This window comes from Callospermophilus lateralis, chromosome X (genome assembly GCF_048772815.1).
Source record: "Callospermophilus lateralis isolate mCalLat2 chromosome X, mCalLat2.hap1, whole genome shotgun sequence".
Taxonomy (NCBI): Eukaryota; Metazoa; Chordata; class Mammalia; order Rodentia; family Sciuridae; genus Callospermophilus; species Callospermophilus lateralis.
This window is the reverse complement of record NC_135325.1, coordinates 110,421,961-110,428,488: the sequence shown is the minus strand read 5'-3', so window position 1 is coordinate 110,428,488 and position 6,528 is coordinate 110,421,961. Positions and strand designations below refer to the sequence as shown.

The 6,528-nt window shown below is 48.4% G+C and overlaps 1 non-coding gene across 1 annotated transcript; it reads right to left on the bottom strand.

The window, feature by feature from the left end:
• Window positions 1–6,155: 6,155 nt before the first annotated feature.
• On the bottom strand, window positions 6,156–6,262 carry LOC143639643 (U6 spliceosomal RNA). Its single transcript, XR_013154786.1, has one exon. It is a non-coding gene; the product is annotated as a U6 spliceosomal RNA (small nuclear RNA).
• Window positions 6,263–6,528: the final 266 nt, after the last annotated feature.

The following is a 6,528-nucleotide window of genomic DNA, read 5'->3' as shown; positions in this document are numbered from 1 at the left end:
ACTAAATTGGGGGTAATGGTTTTAAAACATTAAATCAGGATAACTATCTGTGCATGCACACACAAACACACACAAACACACAGGGAATATACTGAGTGTACCATCTCATCATGTGGATATTGCAATAACAAGCTCACTAAAGAAGTAATTCCTTAGGCCTTGTTTACAGAGAACTCTTCACAGTATGCACACACTGATTTATAAAATTATCTACCAAAACAAAATGAGAAACAAAGTAAATACTCTTTAGTCTGATTACATGGATGTAAATATCCTTAAAATGTTCCACATACTAAAAACCACTTGCAGAACAGTGAAGTAGGGATTTCCAAAAGCCACTAAAGCTGGGCAGGTAATCCAAGGAATCCAGAGGCAGGAAGATCACAAATTTCAGAGCATCTTGGGCAATTTAGCAAGACCCTGTTTAAAAAAAATTAAAGGGCTGGGAATGTAGGTGAGTAGGAGAGACCACTGGGTTCAATCCTCAGGACTGAAGTGGGCAGGGGAGTCACTGTACCATAAAAAAATCAGAAATTCTGGTAAATATCAGCTAAGTATATTTTCCCCAGGGACGGGCGCCCTCCTGTGGTCCCAGCTTCTCCCTGGGCTGAGGTGGAAGGAGTTCCACAACAGCCAGGGCAACACAGTGAGACACGGTCTCAGAGAGTAAAAACAAAACACAGGTTTTCAGAACTCTAAAATTAACCAGACGCTTGCAACCACAGGAAGAGCCTTTCTTCAGCCAAAAAGGTGGAATCTCAACATGGCCAGCAAGCTCTGTGGTGTTTCAACTTGCCCCATCGCCATCCCCCACCCTCGCCTCCACAGAAGCCTTGAAACCAGCAATCTTACTCTGTGGGAGCTCAGGACTGGAGCATCTGTCTGCCACTGGAGGGGCGGCTGCCCTCAGATCTCCATTCCGACCCAATTGTCACTGCTCCGCATGCAGGACGACCCCCTGAAAAGCGCCATTCTCAAGGCTGTTCCAGAGAACTCGCTGGGCGGGAACAGCTTCACCTGCCACCTGCAGGTGCGAGCTGGGAACCCCTGGAGCATAGTGGTCCACACAAGAAAGACAGTGGCCGTCATCATCTCACTTGGACTCTATTAGGATTGCTTCTAACATTCTGCCTGGGAATAATGTGTACCTTTGGTTCTGGGGAGCGTGCTTTCCAACAAGTCCTTTATTTTTTTTAAGCTTCAATTTTTTATATCGTATTATTTGTTTATTTATATGTGTGCCTGGGATCGAACCCAGTGCCTCGCACAGGCTCCACTAGTGCTGTAGCACTGAGCTACGATCCTACAATCCCAGCCCCTCCCTTTTTTTTTTTTTTTTTTTCCCGTTCCAGGAATTGAATCCCAGGCTGCTTTCCCACTGGGCCACATCACCAGCCCCCTCCCCTTTAAGATTTTATCTGGAGACAGTTCTCCCTAACTACCTCTCGGCCTTGTTAAATCGGTGCAGCCGACTTTGAATTTGCAATCCTCCTGCCTCAGCTTCCTGAGCCCCTGACATCACAGGTGTGCGCGATGCACCGGGCTCGCACAAATGCTTTATTTTTTTCCTCACGGGGAGTCGTGGGATTTGATCCTACGAATATTTTACCCGGTAGGAAGATCCACCAGCGTCTTCCGTCAAGTCGGGTGGCACTTGCACTACCGGACGGCTCCAAATATACGCTTTTATCCCGCTCAGCTGAAGAGGTACTGGTTCCTTTGGAGATGTTTCTTGTGGCAGTTGTCAGGGAAGGTTGTGCCTGGAGGGCGCCAGAGACAGGGAAACGGAAAGTGGCGCCCCCTGTTTTCTGTGGCTGACACAGAGGGTCTGCTGGTCACCGGGTTTGTCCCCCACGGAGCTCTGGGCACTGCAGGCGGCTACCCCAGGACCCGGCTGGGCAGGGTGCAGAGGCCAGCCGCGCTCTGGTTCCAGCGACTTCCCTGGGTCTCCCTTGGCAGGCATGTACCAGATGCTTCCGGAAAAACACCCCCATTGACCCGCAGATGCCCCAGGGGGCGCATTCTAGAAAGCCCACTGCGGGGGTGGGGGTGGGGGTGGGGGGGCGTGTGCCCCAACCTCCCTGCCCTTTGGGGAGGTGCTTCATCCCAGGCTCCCTTACAAGGTCGGCATTTCAGCTGTGGAGCGGCCACTTTTCCTGGGGTGCTGTCCTTCAGCCCAGGAGGTGTGCTTATTACGGGGGTCTCAGTGCAGTCTGGGGTCCTATACCTGGGGAGGTTCTGCTCAGCCCTATATGGACGCCTGGTGAGGCGATGCGCTCAGTCCAGGAGAGCTTTCCCTTGGCACCCCTTTTTAGCTCTGCAGAGGTCCTCAGGAAGCCCCCACAGTTCCTCAGGAAGCCCCCACAGTTCTGGGAGGGACACTGTGCTGGTGACGCTCTCTCTCTCTCTCCACACACACACACACACACACACACACCCGTGTGGCAGTTCTCTGCAGGCGAGCAGCCATCCTTAAGGGGGCAGTGTTCCTGGCGTCCTGGGTGAGCCCCACGAGGGGACTCTTCCCTTCCTTCCCTGCTGCCTGGCCACCAGGGCTTCGCTCCTTACCTTGGGACTGCTCCCCGAAGTGTGGATCTCCACACAGAAGGGGCTTCTTTCCTGACGGCTCTTAGCCCCAGGTGAGGTGCATTCCTTGGCCAGTCCAGCTCCGCGGCGTGGGGGTGGCGGCGTCATCTCGCCTGCCTTGGGTCTCAGCCCCTGTCTGTCTGGTGGGGATTCCCGCCGCCCTTGCCCGGGGCACATTGTCGGCGAGCAATCCTGCACCTCTGGGCTGTGGCGAGGGGTTGCTGGGCCTCAGCCCCCACGGAGCTCTTCCACCGTGGTCTTGGGCGCCTGGGTGTGAATCTGGGTGTCGGAAGGTTCCAGTAGCCCCTCATACTGGAAGCTGCGCTGCCCAGTCAGTCACGCTGGAACATCCGCCACCCTGGCGGGTGTGCAGCCATCCCCTCTGTCTGCACTTGCATTTCTCTGCTGGTTGATGAGTTTGAGGAGGGTTTCAGCGTTCAGGACTTTTGCACAAACTCCATTGGCGTGTTTGTACTTGCAGGAGTGGTGAAATATGTAGCTCTACTATGTCAGGGTTCCACTCAGATTTTTTGATTTACATTCTTTTATGTACGTAAACACATCGACAAAAGCACAAGTTTGAGTTTTGATTCAAATCTTTGTTTTCGTTTTACAGTGTTTTTTCCCTGGTACTGGAGATTCAATTCAGGAGTACCCTACCACCACTGAAGGACACCCTAAGTCCTCCCTTATGTGTTAACTTTAAGAGTTTGAGCCAGGCTGGTTGGTGCATGCCTGTAATCCCTGAGGCTCAGGAGGCTGAGACAGGAGGATGGCAAGTTCAAAGCTGGCCTCAGCAATGGCGAGGCGCTAAACAACTCCGTGAGACCCCGTCTCTACATAAAATACAAAATAGGGCTGGGGTTGTGGCTCAAGTGCCCCTGAGTTCAATCCCTGGTACCCAAAACAAACAACAAAAAACCCCCGAGTTTGACACAGGCATTTGCTTAATTGCCCAGGCAGCCTGACTGGGATCCGCCTGCCTCAGCCCCCTGGTGTGTGTGATTATAGGCCAGCGCCAACACGCCAACCATAAATGCTGTCTTCTACCGGCACAGAAGCTACCCATGTAATTACTCAGACTAGTTTTTATGGTCGGTGTTTGTATTCTTTAAAAATCTATCTTTGCCCCCCACCCCAATCAATGAGGGTAACCCCCTGCTTTGGCTTCCCGTGGGGTTGTGGGTGTGGTTTTGCTGGTCTCTACGAAGTGAGCTGGTTAAAAGGAGGGTGGTGGGCTGCGGGCACAGGTCAGTGGTAGAGGTCCCCCGCAGCATGCGTGGGAGCCTGGCTTCGGCCCTGCACCTCAAATGGGTAGCCCGGGAAAAACACGCCTATTTTTCTCACAAGGGTTTTCTGGCCCCAGGGCAATAAATACAACTATTTTTTTTATTTCCAAATTTGTTGTGAGACTCTGTGCTGCTCTATTGGTGTATATGCCTGTCTTGCTCCAGGACCCTGCGATTGGACTTACATTGGCTTTTATAGTAAATCTAGTATCTAGAAGTATGTGTCTTCCAACTGTTGTTTAATTTCTTAAAGACTGTTTGGATTGTTTAAGACTTTGGTTTCCATTTTTGTATTACCAGCTTGTCTGTGCAAAATGACCATGGTGAGATTTTAGAGAAGATTTCCAGAATCATTCTGGGAAGAACCAAGAAAGCTTGTTTGTTGGTTGGTTGGTTGGTTTTTGATTTTTGTTTTGGTAGAGGGGATTGAACTCGAATTCGATGGAGCTGTTGCCCAGAGCCACATACCCAGCCTCCCCTATTTATATTTTATCTAGTGACAGGAATTGCAAAGTTTCTCAAGGCCTAGCTAAATTGCTGTAGCTGGCTTTGAATTTCCGATCCTCCTGCCTCAGGATCCTGAGCTGCTGGGATTCAGGCATGCATGACCACACTTGGTGACCGTAAAGTTTGAATAAGGATTGAACTCGGGCATGCTTTCCGAGTGACCCATCTCCCCAGACCCCCCCTTTTTCCCACTTTATCTAGAAACCGGTCTTGGTAATTTTACCAGGGCCTTATTAATTTGCTGAGGCTGGTTTGCAATTGAGATCCTCTTGCCCCAACCTCCCAGGCTGCTGGGATTTGGGCATGCGCAGCGCCCCTTCCCCACCATTAGGCTTTAACAAGGACTCATCCCAAGCACAGAAAGCCCATTTGTCTCCACTTAAGCAGCTCTTCAGTTTCTCTCGATGCTCTTTTCTCTTCGTGGAATGCCCCAGCACATCATCATTACATGTGTGCCTACATTTTCAGTGATTTGGGCACTGTTTTCAGTGGGGCTTAAATGTTCTTTCTGGTGACTTGTTGCTCTTATACGGATGTGCTGGTGGTGTTTGAAGAGTGTTGCTGGATCCAGCAACTTCCTACAGTCACTTCCTACCTGCAGTGGCTTTGTATCCTTCCGAATATTCTCCCTACATAGAAATGTCCTCAGAGAAAGATTGAAAGTTCCACTTGAAACATTATACTGTTCTGTTTATCTGGCTGTAGTGCACTTGGGGGACCTTCAACACCTTATTGACTATATGGTAGACATCCTCATCTTGTTGACGAATTTAGGGACAAAATGAGCAATACTTCACCTGTAATTTGGGTGGTTCCATGTTTTTTTTTTTTTTTTAATTTTCGTTGAATTGTTTTGGGGTGTTGGTTTGTTTTTGGAGGTGGGGGAGAATATTTTTATTAGGTTAAGGAAGTTTCCTTCTCTTATAAGTTACTGATAGTTTTCAATCATGAATAGGAGTTGCAAATTAACCAAAATATAAAAATGATCATGTGAATTCCCTTACTTCCTTCTGCTTCTTGTTGTTAATGTGGTTAACTCTGACTGATTTGAGGATGTGGACAGGTCTTGCCTTCCTGCATTACATGGTGCCATGCCTTGATGTATATGTTTTTATCTATCATTGCACTGGGTTGGCTTTTATTTTACTTAGGATTTTCATCAGTGTTGTCCAGACAGATGTTGGCCCATGGTTTTCTTTCCTTCTAATGTCCTTGCTAGCTGTTGGCATCAGGTTGACACTGGCCTCACAAAGTGAGCCGAAAACTTGTTCCTTTTATCTACTTTACAAAGGAGTTTGTGTAAAACACATTTCTCACCTGAGTATTTGGAGGACTCATTAGGGAGATGTCTGAACTGGAAGGTGTGCATTTTTTCTTTGTTAATAATTTTACCATCCCAGTGGCTCAGGGAGGCTGGAGCAGGAGGATCTCGAGTTCAAAGACAGCCTCGGCCACTTTGCAAGGCCCTAAGCAACTCATTGAGACCCTGTCTCAAAATTAAGAAATAAAAAGGGTTGGGGGTGTTGCTCAGTGGTTAGGCGCCCAATGGTTGAATCCCTGGTAGCATGACAAAAATTTTACCAGACATGAGAGCATTCAGATTTTCTCTTTCACATGGGATTGAATTTTATTTTTTTCTACAGGTGTTTTCTGCTTCATCTCATTTTTCAAATCTGAAGTCATAATTTTCACATTAATCCCAACCTCTTCTTTTCCTTCTCTTAGCATGCTTTATTTTCAGATAAAATTTTCCTTTTTCTCTCTTCTCCTTAAAAAGTTATGGAATGTTCCACAAATTTGCATGTCATCCTTGCTCAAGGGCCATGCTAATATTCTCTGAGTCGTTCCAATTTTAGCGTACGCACTGCCCCAGGAAGCACTAAGATTTTTGTTGCTTGGTGAAGTCAGACATGTCTACCTTTGGTGTGTGTTTTAAAAGATCAACTTTGCCAATGTTGGTCTTTGCTATTGTCGCTTTCTCATTCCATTCCATCAGCTTTGCTTCCCCTTAAATAGTAAAGTGGGGCTGGGTGTGTAAGTTAGTGGTGTTAGTGGTGGAGCCCCTGCCTGCCTGTGCTACAACCCCAGCTTCCCCCTCATACCCACCCCCCGCCAATAAAAGTAAAGCTCCTTCTCCTATTTTCTT